Source organism: Astatotilapia calliptera, chromosome 3 (assembly GCF_900246225.1).
Source record: "Astatotilapia calliptera chromosome 3, fAstCal1.2, whole genome shotgun sequence".
NCBI classification, from domain to species: Eukaryota; Metazoa; Chordata; class Actinopteri; order Cichliformes; family Cichlidae; genus Astatotilapia; species Astatotilapia calliptera.
The window spans coordinates 24,203,686-24,220,832 of NC_039304.1; the positions used below are offsets into that span (position 1 = coordinate 24,203,686).

At 42.7% G+C, this 17,147-nt stretch overlaps 3 long non-coding RNA genes across 4 annotated transcripts; 2 read left to right on the forward strand and 1 right to left on the reverse strand.

The window, feature by feature from the left end:
- Positions 1 to 5,177: 5,177 nt before the first annotated feature.
- On the forward strand, positions 5,178 to 5,980 carry LOC113019037 (uncharacterized). Its single transcript, XR_003271919.1, has 2 exons — positions 5,178 to 5,451; positions 5,928 to 5,980. It is a non-coding gene; the product is annotated as an uncharacterized LOC113019037 (long non-coding RNA).
- Positions 5,981 to 6,108: 128 nt separating this feature from the next.
- LOC113019033 (uncharacterized) lies at positions 6,109 to 7,309 on the forward strand. Of its 2 annotated transcripts, none has more exons than XR_003271914.1 (3): positions 6,109 to 6,190; positions 7,057 to 7,174; positions 7,249 to 7,309. It is a non-coding gene; the product is annotated as an uncharacterized LOC113019033 (long non-coding RNA). The 2 variants fall into 2 exon arrangements; XR_003271913.1 differs by lacking the exon at positions 6,109 to 6,190 and adding an exon at positions 6,934 to 6,961.
- A 3,341-nt stretch (positions 7,310 to 10,650) lies between these two features.
- LOC113019039 (uncharacterized) lies at positions 10,651 to 11,570 on the reverse strand. The gene is made up of 2 exons (XR_003271921.1): positions 11,527 to 11,570; positions 10,651 to 10,792 (listed from the first exon to the last, which is right to left on the reverse strand). It is a non-coding gene; the product is annotated as an uncharacterized LOC113019039 (long non-coding RNA).
- Between the last annotated feature and the right edge of the window lie 5,577 nt (positions 11,571 to 17,147).

Below are 17,147 nucleotides of genomic sequence, written 5' to 3' on the forward strand. Positions count from 1 at the left end.
TAAGAGCCACCAGCCAAGAAAAATAGTGGAATTAATTCAAGCTGTGGAGAAAGCGCTTCAAGACCTGGTTGACCTTGGTGACACGGGGGCCATAAAAAACCCACTGGTGACAAAGTCAATCAAAAGTAAACTTCCGGAAACACTCAAAAAGGAGTGGCTTATTTATGTTGCTGACAGTAGAAACACGATCACCCCAGAAAAACGATTTGATAGTCTTCTGGAATTCCTCAAAGAGCAAGAAACCATATATGAACAGCTTGATCATCTGAGAGAGGAAGAGCCAAGTAAGCGAGAAAGAGTGGAGCTGAAACATTCCAGAACCAAATTCACCAAATCAGGTAGTGATGAAGGGTGTGTGGTCTGCGGTGATGGAAAGCATAAAATGAAACTCTACTTCTGCAGGCAATTTAAGACATTAAAGCTTGCAGAAAAGAAGGCTGCAATTAAGAAACTAGGCGCATGCTGGAGTTGTCTCGAGGTTCATGACAATGGGTCATACTGCAAACCCGCTTATCTGTGCAAAAACCCAGGCTGCAAAGAAGCACGCGCTGCGGAGCACCATTACTACCTATGCCCTAATGCTGAGGTGAGGAAGGGGAGTGCAGCAGGGAGGCAAAACAGATCTGATCCAGAGGGAGGAAAGGTCAGCAGGAAATGTACAGAGGATCAGGAGGAGTTCCTCAGAAAACTGTCACCTGAACTGGCAAGAGAATGCAGGGATGCGTTTTCAAACACTGCATCTAGGGCATGCAGCACCACCAAGGAGAAGCCAAGCCTCCTGTTTGAAGGTGGGCTTCGAGAGCTGCCAGTAATCATGATGCTCCGTGAGGTCACAGCTAATGCTGGGCAAAAGATTGGGACATTAATTGACCTGGCTTCTGACACCAACTATATAACCCACAGAGCTGCAAGCAGTCTTAACCTAAGAAGTGAAGAAATCACTCTGGTTGTTCATGGAGTAGGGGAAATGAAAACGCACGTGAGAACAAGGCGGTATCTTTTGAAGATCCGAGTCAGAACGCCTAGAGGCACCCTTAGGTCACACCAACTGGTCTGCTATGGACTCGACAGCATAGCAGAAGTCCACAAACATGTCACACCGAGTCAGCTACAAAGGTTCTTTCCGGATATACCACTCAACGATCTTGTAAGACCGAAAGACATTCATCTGCTTATAAGTCATAAAGAAGGTCGGCTAGCGCCTCAGAGGAGCAGAGTCATCGGTGACCTTGTGTTATGGGATGGGCCACTTGGAAAGACAATTGGGGGAACTCACCCTGAGCTCTTCGAGGAGCTTACTGTCTCTGCCCACATGTCCAAGACACACTTTGCCAGGTCAATGAGAGCAGCAGCTGTCAAGTATGAGGAGCTCATTGGCGAGGCCTCAGACCAGTCTTCAACAAGGAAGCACGTTCCCGCTAAGCTTGAGAGGTCAAGTACCTCAACCACCAGTCGAGGATTCTTAGAGTGGTGGAAGTGGGATAGTATTGGTGCTGCATGTGAGCCAAAGTGTGGGTGTTGTCGTTGCGGAAATTGCCAGCCAGGTGGGAAGGAAATGACACTGGCCGAGGAGAGAGAGCTTGAAATAATAAGAGAAGGACTCACCTATGTCACGGGTGATGGCCACAGCGACGAGCCACACTGGCATACCAGATACCCTTGGGCTGAAGATCCAGTATCCTTACCAGATAACAAAAAAGGAGTTGAGAGCACATTCCTCCGGACAGAGAAACAATTGGCCAAGGAGCCTGAATGGAAAGCTGCTTATGCCGCTCAGGTGCATGACATGGTGGAGCGTGGAGCCGCAGTCAAGTTGTCCAAGGACATGATCAGTAACTGGGCTGGGCCAGTGTGGTACGTGAGCCACCTCATTGCTCCGAATCCCCACTCTGTTACAACTCCAGTGAGGCTTGTGTGGAATAGCAGCCAGAGGTTTAGAGGTGTGAGCTTGAACGACCTGCTAATAAAGGGTCCAGATGTCCTTCAACCAGATTCGAGCAGTTCTCCTCAGATTCAGGGGCGGAGTGTATGGAGCCCTTGGTGACATAAAAAAGATGTACAATTCAGTTTGGTTGGAAGACAAAGAGATGCACCTGCATAGGTTCCTCTGGCGGGACTCTGAGGATGACGAGCTAGAGGAATATGCCATCACAAGGGTGAACATTGGAGATAAACCGGCAGGATGCATTGCACAGCTGGCAATGCGTGAAACTGCCAGCCTTTCTACCTTTTCCCACCTCAAGGAGGAACGTCGTGTACTCCAGCAAGACAGCTATGTCGACGACATCCTTACCTCTCACAATGACATGAACCAACTAGAAGCCATTACGGAGAACATTGGGCGGATCCTAAAGGCTGGAGGATTTGAGCTGAAACCTTGGGTCTTGTCTGGTCAAAGTGGGAGGAGGAAGCGCAATGACGAGGGTGAGAAAACAAGAATGAAAACCATTGTCCTACCAAACCAAATGCGTGATGAAGAAAACAAAGCTCTTGGTCTGGGTTACATAGTGGAAGAAGACAAGCTTCATGTCATGGTAGCAATCAACTTCTCCAAGAGGAAGAAAAAAAAGGGCGAGTTGGCCAAGACCTTGCCCAGGAGCAGATTAAGACCCACACGCCAAACCCACTGACACGAAGAGAGCTTCTCAGTCAAGTGTCAGTGTTGTATGATCCAGTCGGTTTGGTCACTCCTGCAAAGCAGAAAGGAGCAATCTTAGTTCGCAGGGCATTCCAAGAGACAAAAGTAGAAAGCTGCTTGGTCAAGGACACTTGGGATATGGCGCTCTCAGATGCCCTGAGGGAGGACGCCATTAGGCTTTTTGAGGAGTATGCCCAGCTCAGCAAAGTCACATTTGCAAGGGCGCTAACTCCCCCGTGCTTCACCGAAGAACCCTGGGCAATTACTTTCTCCGATGGAAGTGAGCAATTCTATGGGGCAGTGTTGTACTTAAGGTGGAATTCAGATCAGGGCACAATCATCAGGTTGGTGGAGTCCAAAGCTAAGTTAACGCCATTGGACCACAAAGGGGATGTTGTCAAAGCAGAGCTGTGTGGGGCAGTGTTTGGCTCACGCCTAAAGAAATACTTTGAGGCGCAAAGCCGGATTCAGGTTGAGAGGTGGTATCACTTTGTCGATAGCCAAACCGTCATTGGGGCAATACAGCGGGAGAGCTATGGGTACCAGACCTTTTTTGCAAATAGGATTGGAGAAATACAGAGCAGCACAAGGATTCAAGATTGGTGGTGGGTTCCTGGCCCTCAGAACATTGCGGATGTAGTCACAAGAGGAGCTAGTCCCAGGGATCTAGATGAAGACTCAGAATGGCAAAATGGTCCAAAGTTCTTGAGTTTGCCAGTGTGCGAGTGGCCAGTCAGGTCAGCTAAAGAGTTAGCCGCCACTGCCAAAGAAAACGTCAATAAGCTGCAAAGAAAGGCGTTTGTCGCTGCCTTGACAAGGGCCGAGATAAAAGGGCAAGAAGAAAAGCGAAGTCGGGCTGAGGCCCAGGGAGAGCAGCGAAGACCACCTGCAGGGTCGGTCATCAAGAACCTTTTAGATGTCAAGCTGTTCAGTGACCTAACTCGATTAGTTAGATCAGTTGCTTGGACTTGGAGAGCAGCTAGAAAGTTTCTTGGGGGACATCCATCTGCAAATGACCCAAAGTGGGAGGCAGTCCCATTGGCAGGAGTAATTTCGGTGAAGGAACGTGAAGATGCCCTAAGAGACATCTTCCTTGCAGCACAAGACAGCGCTGTCTTCCCAAGCACTACTACAGATAGACTGGTAGTATACAAAGACCCAAGCTCTGGGCTCTTTGTTTGTGGCGGCCGAGTGCAAGCTTTTAAGAAAGACCAGGTTAGTGTTCCCATCTTGGCTTATGATGCTTGGATGTCTACACTGTTGGCTCGGGAGGCCCACAATGAGAGTCATGAGGGAGTTGCTGGGACCCTGCTCAGAATGAGGAAGAAAGCGTGGGTCATAAGAGGGAGAAGGATTGCTCAAAAAGTTGTGGATGGTTGTGTGGTTTGCCGGAAAGCAAAAGCACAGAGTTGCCGGCAAATAATGGGCGACTTACCTCCGGAAAGAACTCAACCTGCTTTACCTTTTGAGTTCACAACAGTGGATCTCTTTGGACCCTACCAAGTGAAGGATGACATCAAGAAAAGAGTCATGTTAAAGGTTTGGGGGGTTGTATTCTGCTGTATGGCCAGCAGGGCGATTCACACGGAGTTAGTAAACTCCTTGTCGACTGAAGGCTTCTTAATGGCTTACCAGAGATTTACAGCAATTAGAGGACATCCAAGAAAGATCTGGTCAGACCCAGGTACTAATTTCATAGGAGCAAAGTCTGTCTTGAAGGAACTTTACGGATTCTTGGAAAGTCAGAATAAGTTTGTCTTGGAGGAGACTGCGACAAAGAATGGAACAGAGTGGATGTGGAAAGTAAATCCGGCTGATTCCCCACATAGAAATGGAGCTGCTGAGGCTGCCGTGCGCATTGTGAAGAGAGCACTCCAGAGTCTTGGAAGGGAGTCTGGGCTAAGTTACAGTGAGTTCCAGACAGCTCTTCATGTGGCAGCTAACCTTGCAAATGAGCGCCCGATTGATGCCAGAGTACAGAGTCGGGAAGGTTGCATTCATTATGTCACACCCAACAGTCTTTTGCTTGGTCGAGCATCTCAAAGTGGGGACTTCAAGATGTTTGACTTTTCCGTTTACCCTTATAAGAGACTTCAAGCAATTCAGGCAGAAGTGAGCAAGTTTTGGAGGTCCTGGAGCCAACTTGCTGGCCCTAATTTGTTTGTAAGGAGCAAGTGGCACACTGCACACAGAAATGTCACTGTTGGAGATGTCGTCTGGTTAAGTGATCAGAATGCACTGAGAGGGCACTTCAAAATGGGCATAGTTGTCAGCACTAATCCAGACAAAAAGGGTATTGTTAGGGACGTCAGTGTCCGGGTATGCCCAAGTTACAGCGGTTCTGTGGCTAAGTCCTTGAGGGCGGAGGACTTAAGCTCTGGTTCAAGGGGAGCGACTCCGGTGGCTCAAGCTACCATCCTTCATAGAGACGTCAGACGTCTAGTTGTTCTGTTACCTGTGGAGGAGCAAAATGGGACCAAGTCGTCAGTGTCATGCTTAAATGTGATGAGTTAAACTGCGGTTTGCTTGTGTACTTGGCGATCTCCTGTGTTCCAAGGGAAGATCGAGTGGGAGGTGTCAAGTCAAACCGAGTAGGAGGTGGAGAGCCCTGAGGGAAAAAGTAAACGTGACAGACTGGAGGGCGGAACTAATCTTGTGTCTGGGTTTCTGTCGGGAAGAAAAAGAAAGGCGAACTGGGAAGCAATAGGAAGGTGCCACTTTCGGGAAAAGCCCAGCATAATTCCTTCAATAAGTTGTCGCCAACATGAATATTGTGTGGAACTGAAGTATCTACAAAGCCAGGGAGGCAGCCGGTAAGGGAATGGTTGCTGACTATGGTAAAAGACTTTGAAGCGAGTTGCTAAAGAATCGCGGCTGCCGCTAGCTTACGTAGCATTAGCACTGTGCCGTGAGTTGGTCGCCTGTTACGAGCGGCACCATTGTTTATTGTTGGTCTGCATATGGGAGACTGTTAATGCTTGCATATGGTTAAGAGAAGCTGGTTATAAATACTATTGTTACTGCTCAAGTTCTAATGCAGATTGATTATTTAATTTAGCACTTTAATAGAAAGCAGTATTTCTCAAGGTGTATGTACAATTGTTAGTGAATTACGTAATTTGAGCATTTAAAAATACTCAAGCAAATATTGTACTACAAAGCTTATGCACTGCATTGATGTGTTAAAAAAAAAGAAAAAAAGAAAATGTGTTTGGGATTGTTTATAATATTTGCAGATGTGTGATGACAAACATAATTTGTATTTTGGTTTTTTGGTTTGTATTTAAAGGTTTTTCACCTATGGCTGACTGTGGCCGAAAAGAAGATTAAAGAAAAGGAAAACAAAAGATCTGCCTGGTCATTGAGTGAAACCCAGTTAAACACCTGTGGTAGATGCATCAATCCCTTTCAAGCGGGGAAGCTGCACAAACTTAGAGAGCTTGACAGTGTTCGTTCAGCACTTCAGAGCAGGCGAACTTTGAAGGTGTCTTCATTGAAAAAGATGAGGAAGTTGCTGAGTTTGTGAAATACATCCAGAGACACACAAATCATGTAAGATACACATATATATTAGTGCTGTTAGCGTTAATCTTGTTAAAATGACGTTAATGCCATAACACATACATGTGTGTGTGTGTGTGTGTGTGTGTGTGTGTGTGTGTGTGTGTGTGTGTGTGTGTGTGTGGACATATATGGATGGGTGGATATTTATTTTATTTTTCTCTTGGTGTTGTCGTAATACTATTTACTTTACTTTATCTTAATGTGTACTTAATTTTGTCACCATGTGTATTTAAAAAAAACAACAACATGATTTTTATTTTGTGTTATCAGTGCTGTCCTGGGGAGATATGAGGTCTTGTGTGACTCAAGGCTAATTCAGCTAATTGTTATGCATTTGTTTTAAAAAGTTTGTCCCTGATAGGGCTTAATCATGCCATGTCTTTTATGTTAAAATCTTTGAGTGTATAGGTCCCGGGGAAAGGGTTGTGCGGATCTTGGACTGCAGCAAAGGAGTCATCCAAAAAGTCCACTGGGAAGTTGTATGAGGAGGGCATGGAAATAGCTGTTTGTCGCCACGGAGTCCTCTTAGCTGCATTGAACATGTTTCGAGGGGAGATCTTTGCTTACCCTCTTTTTCTCCAGAGGAAGTTGGCAGCTAGCGTCCCAGGACATATTACGTTCCTTTGCTCCGATGTGGCCTGTAAATATTTCCCCTATTTAACCAAGGTGGCTCAGCAGTGCCCTGAGCTGAGGAACCTCTTGTCAATGCTTCCTTTTCTCGCCATCATGCATGCAAAGGCTCACACTTGGAAATGCGAGGTATACTGCAGCTTGTAGTTTTGGATTAGTTTGAGACATTTTGTTATAAGGTTGAATGAATTCAGCAGTCATGTATTGTAACCTCCTTTCTATAGATCAAATGGGGAGGTGCGTTTCAGGATGGGGCCGGTTCAACAGTTGGAGAAGAGGTGGAACAAGTAAACAGTTTCCTGTCTAGGGCGGCCATCACAACGAAGTACATGTCTAAAGCAGGTATGTGTCCGTGTCTGAGATTCCACTCAGTCTCCTGCTCATTAATTCTAATTTGTTTACTAACTGAAATGCAGGGCGAACAGACATGCTGACCCTCCTGGCTTTGGGCTGGAACAAAAGGAAAGTGGAACAACTTTGTGGAACCGCACTTTGAGCCAGAGATATCTAAAGGTGATTTTTTTTTTTTTTTTTTTTCAAAAACCATTTTAATGTGTGTGGTAATGGGGGAAAAACACCAGTACTCTTTTAATGTCAATATGAATGACATTTATTAATGTATTCTTAGATCATAAGGATCCTTGGAGAACAAGTGGAGAGCCTGAATGCGACCAAAAATGAGCTGGGTGTGGATGACGACACACTGCAGCAATGGGTGGCCGATGTGTAGAAATGGGCTGAAGGTGAGTCTCAATATAATGCACTCGTGTATAACAATAGGACCCACCATGGCCTCATTAAAGAACTTAGAGTTAAGATCTTTCTGACAGTGTCAACAAACAATGAAAAATAAGCCTTGTAAAAGCAGAATTTATGGCAGAGTTGTTGCGTTTCATCAAATTGGATAGAACCTGGGTTGAAATGATGTCATACTAGTTGGTTTTATAAACCTGAACACCAACATACTTGTTATAATAATAATAATAGATTGGATTTATATAGCGCTTTTCAAGGCACCCAAAGCGCTTTACAATGCCACTATTCATTCACTCTCGCATTCACACACTGGTGGAGGCAAGCTATGGTTGTAGCCACAGCTGCCCTGGGGCAGACTGACAGAAGTGAGGCTTCCATATCGCGCCATCGGCCCCTCTGGCCAACACCAGTAGGCGGTAGGGTAAAGTGTCTTGCCCAAGGACACAACGACCAGGACAGAGAGCCCGGGGATCGAACCGGCGACCTTCCGGTTACAGATACGCTTTGTTACAGACTCTGAGGAGGAGGAAGACATTCCAGACGATGCCACTGAGAGTGATTTGAGCACTTCTGATGAAGACTGATTGTGTCATCATTGATGTTATGTTTGGTAAAATAAAAAGTTAATCACATCTCTGTTTAATGTGATTTTTCAACAGACATTTTACATTTTGAGAAGAAAAATGGAATTTCCTTGGTGCAGTTGTTTACCCTGAATCATTCTTTCCCATCTAATTTAATGACTAGTGTACATGTTCAGATACGATAACATAATTTAATTTATGGGATGCTTTCTGGGCTGCTCAAATTATCACAAAATTTAAAAGCACCAGGCAGCACACTCACAAGTAAATTTTTTGTTCAGTGTTTTGTCGAAGAAATCAACAAGTACAATTGAGATGTTTGCTGTAGTGGTGTGTTTGTTAAGAAGCATGCCAGCACACTGGTGAACTGACAGTCCCAGAATGCACCCGAGCCAGTGACTCGCCCCAGAGCAAATGAAATTGTTTATCTAGAAAGACAACCGTCATCAAAGAAGAAGTAAAAGAGTAGGAAACGAATGGTAAGGGAAGGTACTGTGGGGTAGGAAAGAAAGGCCAGAGCTGTGCAAAATGACCTCCAGCAGGCCACAAATGTGCACGTCTGCTCAAACGGTCAGAAATGGACTCCATGAGGGTGTTATGAGGGCCCGACGTCCACAGGTGGGGGTTGTGCTTACAGTCCAACACCATGCCGGATGTTTGGCATTTGCCAGAGAACACAAAGATTGGCAACTTTGCTCCTCACGGATGAAGGCAGGTTCACACTGAGCACTTGTGACAGTCTGGAGATGCCGTGGAGAACCTTCTGCTGCCTGTAACATCCTCCAGCATGAGTTTGGCATTGGGTCAGTTTTGGTGTGGGGTGGCATTTCTTTGGGGAGCTGCACAGCCCTCCATGTGTTCGGCAGAGGTAGCCTGACTGCTATTAGGTACTGAGATGAGATCCTCAGACCCCTTGTGAGACCATATGCTGGTGTGGTTGGCCCCGGGTTCCTCCTAATGCAAGACAATCCTAGACCTCATGTGGCTGGAGTGTGTCAGCAGTTCCTGCAAGACGAAGGCATTGATGCTGTGGACTGGCCCGCCCATTCCCCAGAACTGAATCCAATTGAGGACATCTGGGACATCATGTCTCGCTCCATCCACCAACTGCACCACAAAATGTCCAGGAGTGGGCAGATGCTTTAGTCCTGGAGTCTGGGAGGAGATCCATCAGGAGAGCATCTGCCACTTCATCAGGAGCATGCCCAGGTGTTGTAGGGAGGTCATACAGGCATGTGGAGGCCACACAGACTAGTGAGCCTCATTTTGACATGTTTTAAGGACATTACATAAAACCAGATGAATGATTCTGTATTGCACTGATCAAGGAACCAACCCAATAGGAGCTAAAGGAATCCTCTTGACATTACTTCAGTCAGTAAGTTTATATTATGTTTAATGTGCATTTTCTTCATCAGTTTAGAACATAACATGTTAGCGCTCCCTGGTCCTTTTTGGAGACAGATCCTGAGACAGCAGGCAACTATGGAGAACTCGTGTCAGCTGTGGTAATTAAGGAATACTTTGATTTAATATTGATTTCATGACAACTATCCTCAGGCACATATTCCTGGATATATATAATGACATAAGTAAACTCCCATTTTAGAATCATTGCCTTCTTTGATCTGACTTATTGCCTCAGACTTTGGCCCCGTGTCCCCAAAAGTATAGAAAATCCATGACACTGAGTAAGAGGCCTTTATCATGTTATAAGTGAGAGAGTTTGGTGTAACAGTGGTTGAACATGCCAAATCAATCCACAACATACTGCCATTCCCCAGCTGTAACCTGCATATGCATCAAACCAAAATCCAGTATCATAGCCACATGATAGACATACAGATGAGGTTAAAGGGCTGACTGTTCAGATTATTTTATCTCTATTTTCCTCTAGAATGTTTTGAAAATCAGCATTTGATCAACAGACTTTTTAAAAGTTTATTTTGATCCTATTGTTTACGCGTGTAATTGCATTTTTATTGAAATTATGACAGGAAAACCCTCAATCAAATTGTATCTTTGATATCTAATAATAATATTAACAATAATGTTACATATGTAATATGCACACAATAATAATGTGCAAACAAACAAGAAAAATAGCAAAAAATTTCAATTTATTTCTAATACCCTGTATGTATGTGTGTATGTATATAGATAGATAGATAGATAGATAGATAGATACTGTAGATATAGATAAAAACCACATATGACCACAACTCCAAATGTGCAATTGTCACTGCATCTAAACATGACATATTACAAAAAGGTAGGAACATATAATATACAATATGTTCTGAAGCTGGTACTGGTGCAGTTAACTTTGCTTTAGGCTCCCATACACAGTAGGTGTTACTTAGGATATGTAAAACTATGAGATGTCGAGTGCAGGGAAGATATTATTGATCGATCAGATTCATGAATGTGTTAGGTACTTAAGCCACAATTAGAGAGTGAAACAGAGACTGACACTGGTTGAAATGTATAGTAAATATTTTATTTTGAACTTTTATGCTGAACTACAAACTGTGAACTGTGCGATCTCTGCGACCTGTGGTGCCTGGTTTACTGTGTGTAAAACTGCGCAGGTTCCCATGTGTCATCCCACACTTTGCCACTGACAGGAGAAAAACATAACAAACAACAACGACAACCACACATACACAAAATAGGACAATTTAGGTTGTGACATATGACAATTTTTTAGGATGAAATATCTTCTATATTCATGTCATGCTTTATACACCTTCATTGTAATATAAATTAATCAAATCATGTCAGAGAGTATTAATATATGTAGTAGATGTCAAGCAGGACCACAGCAGCAGCCACGATCCATCGGAACCTGCTGGATGAGAGAGCACAGAAACTCCAGGGAAGAAGTTTAGTTAGTAACATGCATGAACTGCATTACTGAGACATGTATGTTTACAGATGGTGGTGAGGGAGAGGGGGAGAGTTTTCAGTAAAAGGAGACGTGACTGCATCTTCAACCAATACTGAGCCTGCATAACCCTGAAAGAGACAGACAGAGAGGGGGGGGGCACTAACACCCAGCAGTCTGGTCCTATTACAGCATAACTAAGGGATGAGCTGAACCAGCCCTAATTATAAGTTCTATAAAGAAGTAAAGTCTTATGCCTACTCTTAAAAGTGTTGACCATGTCCACCTCCAAAACTCATAATGGACTTTGGAGGTGGACAGCTATCAAGCTCCTCACAGAAGAGGAGCTCGATAGCTAAAAGCTCCCAATTTACTTTAGTCCAAATACATGAATTCAAATTGAGTTGATAACTATTTATCAACAATATGAATGTCTGTTCCCGTCCAACAAAGTTGTTACTACATACCATGTTGAGCAAGGCTTCCACTTGACTTTAACTTCTTCTTTTTCCTAAAAAAACATGATATAAACAAACAATTAATTAAGAAAGACATGCAAGTTGCATACAAAAAGGAGCTTATAAACATTTGTGTACTATTGAATGGCTCAATATATTATACAATTAGTTTACAAAAACATAAGAACCACTACAATGCTTGTACTGCCAGCCTTTGGGTTGGGAAACAGATCCTGATTGTCGTCTGTGTCATGGTCCGGGTGAGTGCTGTGTTTTCTTGCGTGTCAGTAAATCCATCACTGGGCAGAGTCACCACACCCCTCGTTTGTGGCACTTGTGTGTAATTTGTTGGGAGGCTCTTAAGACCAGCGTTCTCAAACATTCCTTGTTGGAACGTCAGCTAACCCGCGTTAGTGAGAGTCATAGCTCGGTAAACCCTGTTTTTGTCACGCTAACCCTGTCTACTTGCCTCTGCAGCTTCACAGTGGATTGGATCTTGCTGCCTGTAACCACTCACTCCCCGTCGCTGGCCTGCTACTATTCTCGGCGCTATTCGCCTGCCTCCCTGCCCTACACTTCACAGTGAGTGTACACGAACCTGTTTAGCCTCACTCGGACCACTAATCCCCTCCTAGCCTCGCCGTCAACCCAGACAAGTAAGTCTGTGGTCGTGTCCAAATTCATGGGCTGCATCCTCAGAAGGTCGGGTAGGCCGGAAGTAAACGGCCGTGAAATTGGACGGTCTAGCCTTCAGATTAGCGTCACCGCTGTCTCCGTGGAGTTTAATAACTCAGCCGTCTGCTCCTTGCTATCTAAAATATAACAGGACACTGGCGTAAATTCTCGGGTGCTGGAGCATGCTCCACCTTGGTACTCTGTCATCCTACTGGTTATCCATGAAGGCCATAATAGGTGGCAGTCTAATGCCACACTAAGTAAGGGATCCTCTATGCTCAACTTCAGCGGCCTTTAGTAACATGTTCATATTTTATAGATAGGGTGCACCTCATGATAATCCCTTTCTCAAGCTTGTGCTAATACTAAAGTAATTTTCCTTGTAGAGACTTTCAGGCTAAAATTGCCGTAATAGTCGAGAATGAAGTTCTTGAACCTCCTTGGGATATGGGAACGAGTCAGTGCCTCTTCGACTAGCTTATTGTGTATGGACCCATAGGCATTTATGATACCCTGTCACCTTTGGGACTGCTCCTAGACTAAGGTGTCAATATAGGTGTTGTTAATCAGTTTCAGCTACACTGATATTAATGAAATTTAATAACAGGTGCACTAAAGGGATAACAGTTAGACTTGCAAACAGGAATGATGGCGACCACTGACATTTTTCCCTCCTATGGTGTGAATTCCTAGAGTCTTCTCACCTGATCTAGATCCAATAGAACATGTCTGTGACGTTATGTTTCGGTCCATCTGATGCTGCCAGGTTGCACCTCAGACTGTCCAGGATCTAAGCTTTCATTGTGAAGTACACTTCCTTAATATCATCTGTAAGATCTTAAAGTTATAATTGGTGAGGACAAAAACAGTTTTCAAAAGGTTGTGATCACTCGAGTACTGTAACGTATAAGAATGCCTCATTTTATCAGCTCAAAACATTTCTATGTAAAAAGAGCTGTAAATAAAGAAAACTAAGTATGTTTGCATGTTTGGTTTCTCCCCTTATATATGAAATCATGATTTAATAAGTGAAATTTGTATTTATTCAGATTAACTTTGACTGGGACTAAAATACTTTTTAAAAAGAAATATTCTCTTATTTGCAGAACACTTGAAGATTATCTTGCTGGGAAAATCTGGAAATGGGAAAAGCAGCTTGGCCAACACCATATTTGGAGAGATGGTGTTTGAGATGGGTCATGCTGCAAACCCTGGAACAAGTCAGTGTAGAGAAGCTACCAGATTGGTGAATGGAACATCTGTCTCTATAATTGACGATTGCACGTCTGAAGAGGATCTGAGGAATGAGATTACAAGGAGTGTCGTAGAGTGTTCTCCTGGACCTCACGCTTTTCTTATTTTACTGAAACTGGAGAGATTCACAGATCCTGAGAATGAGGAGAATGAGGTTATTACCAATATCATAGTCTTCATAGTCTTCTATCATAGTCTTTTTCTGAAGAAGCTTTCAGGTATGCTGTGCTTGCCTGTGACGATCTTCCTGAAAGAATGCAGATTGAAAAGTTTTGCAGGGGCAACAACCGTCTACGTGAGTTGTTAGAGAGATGCGGTGGGCGCTGCCACGTCTTTGATAACAAATACTGGAACAACCCACAGCATGAATACAGAAACAACCAGCTACAGAGGGAAAACCTGCTCAACACAATAAGAGATGGTGAGGAACAATGGCAGAGGCTGTTACACAAATGAGATGCTGCAAGAAGTGGAGAAGGCAATACAACAACAGCAAGAGCATTATCTATGAAGCGCCTTGAGGCGACTTTTGTTGTGATTTGGCGCTATATAAATAAAATTGAATTGAATTGAGCATTAGATCGTCATCAACAAACATGTCACAGGAAGAAATCAGAGAGGAGGCAGAGAACAGAGTCTACAATATTCTCAAGATGGCTGCTGGTGTTACCACAGGGCTGTTGTTGGGAGCACTGCTTGGTGTGCCGGGAATGATTGCAAACGTTGTTAAAATGCCGAGGACTTTGAAAATACCAGTGAAAATACCAGCAAGTGCCGTAGTGACAGGAGTGGCAACACAGGGAGAACTTCCAACGACTGGTGTTAAATTGGATACAGTTGCACAGCTTGCTGCTACTGCAGGAGCAATAGGTGGAGGTTCCATAGGATATCGTGAAGCTGATAAAGCAGATTCAATAATAGAGGCAGTTGTAAACACAGCTGAGGCTCTTGGTGTACTAGCTGTAGAAGCAGGAAGAACTCTCACAAACCCTAAAACAGAATGTGTTAATCATTTAGAAAAAGATGAACACATTTCAAGACACGTGCAATGCTCTAAACTCCTTATCATCATTTTATTACCATTTTAAAGTGTCACATTTGAACAGCACATATCTGTATTAATTCTTGATTACTTTGTTTGGCTAAGGCAAGTCTTGCTTGGTTGCTTGTGAATTTCACTTGTTGTTTTGTGGTAAATGTTCTGTGATAATCCTTAATAATACATTTGTAATAATTCATGCTGCTGGGTGTGGGTTTAAATTGGTTTCATTTTTCAGTACATGTGTACAATAAATTTCCCCAGTCCTCTAATCAACGTCTGTGTATATAGAGCCCTTCATCCTGACATCCTTTTGTCTTCCATTATTCCTGTTTTCTCCCCCAGTGTGACTTCAGTTTGTATCCATGGATTTTATTTTATCAGCAACAGAAAACAAAGTTTTGCCTTTGGTTTAATTCTGTCCCTGGAGTCATCAGTACATTAATACAGTAGCTCTCAGATACTGGAGTACCTGGAGAGAACCTGGGGAGACATGAACATTGCATTTTCAATCACTGGTTAGTGGCCAGTTACATTGCTAGTATAAATATTAGCTGTCATCTGAGCATCCCTCCATCGATCACCTGTTTCTGTGCACATCCAGATCAAACTCGGGTTTCTGATCACCTGACCTTCCCAGCTGTCACAGGTAGGAGTCACGTGTCCCTGTTGTCCTAATTGGCCATATTCTTGTTGACTGATGCTCCTCATGTCTTTGTATAGATCACCTGCGGATCGTTTCGTCTGAAGCCTTCTCTCCATCGATTGCTGGTATGTGTTTATTGTGTGACGTATGTTTAATTATTTTACCTGGTAGTAAACAGTATTCATAGGTTGGAGCTACAGAAGCCTCCTATTGGCCACTTTGTTTGAAAATCGGGCAGCACTTTTTGATCAGTATGTAACTTTGATTTGTCAAGATTGTTATTATTTTTTTCCCAGGGCTACATTACAGAAGCGCTGCTTTGACTTTCCCTTCTTTCGTTCGGGTTTCCTTCTGCCCATTTCAGTAACTGGTGTTAAAGAATAAATATATATTCTTAGTGCTTATTTTCTGATTATATTGTTTTATCCATTTTAATAATAAAGGCCTGTATAAAAGAAGGCCAGCTTTTACTCACAAACCAAGTTCTCAGCCAGACTAGAAATACAGGAAGTGCAGAGCTGCAGAGGCAATATATTAAGAACAGGAAACCAGACAGAAAAAGCCTAACTAAGTAACACACACACACACATCAAGTCAGGCCAGAAAGAGTTGTTTTGATCTAAACTATGTGTGACGTGCTAATGACCAAAATAACACCTATATGATACACATTTTTGGCTTCTAATGCTAGAAATCTGCAACTGGCTTTGGGCTGTGCACGGCTCTCTCTTCCGGAAGATGAATAAATGAATAATTTTAAATTGACAACTGAGTCGGGTTTTTATCTGTCAGTAAAAGAATATAAAGATCCAGATTTAATATTGGAGTCATTTTCTTTACTTTTTTGCTGTCGACTTCATCAACAGTAAAAAAAAAAAAAAAAAAAAAAAGGACAATGCTATGTTAATGGCCAACATTAACATTAAAAAAAAAACACAGACTAAAAAATTATTTTTGTTGCTGGAAAAAAAGTGGAGTTGGAACGAGTGCAGGAGGAAACACAATCATAGGAAAAGAAAATCGATATTATCAGCTCTTTATTTGTGACAAAAAAAGGAAAGTAAAATGAGACCTTAACACTTTTACAGTAAATCTGAAGTGAGGGCAATGAAATCTTTAATTTTGTTATCTTGTTTGTCTTCCTCTCAACGTTTATTGTTTTGCTAAACTTGTTTCTTCACCTCGATGAAAATGTCATGTGTGGAGATAAGACAGGCTTTTGCAATACAGCAAAAATATCTATCTATCTATCTATCTATCTATCCATCCATCCATCCGAAATAACTATTAGTGACCCACAGAAGAGATACTAATTATCTGTATGTAACCTGGGCAATATTCTAATTACACTTCATCCAAAATTTGAGGACCTCTTGCACCCTAAAGAACGAGCAAACCAACTAGTCCAACATGCATCTACAAGTCTTACTTTAAACTGCAGATAGCATACACTGAAGACTTCAGCTGGACCAAGACTGGAGGACGCTAAAGTCTTGTTGACGTCAGAGGTAAAAGGCTTCTTTTGATAAATGCTAATGATACACTGTGCTTTATTAGAAGAGCTGATTTTTTTACTAACACGCTTTTTAAAGATGAAGATTTATGTAGTCTTTAAATAATAATGTAAGACTGTTGTTTAAACTGTTTAAAATAAGTATAACTAGATATACTAGATAGACTCTTTTGACCTCCTTTAAAAGGTCAAAAGATTATTTCCATTTTTGTTCCTTTCTTGGTTTATGTGATCAACAAAAACAGTTTGTTTAAAGGTTCATTTTCTTAATAATGAATAAATAAACAGGTACATGTGTATACACCACATTAAGTAAAATGTTCAAATGTGATAAACAAAGATACAGAAAATATTTGGAAACACTGCATAGTTCAAACAATACTATGTTATTTAGTCGACCTGTTCATGACAATTCAAATCACTTGCGTGACACAAATCTACAATCGTATAAAATAAAATAAACACACAGAACAAAGTTCATGTAAAAATCTTTGTTCTTTCTT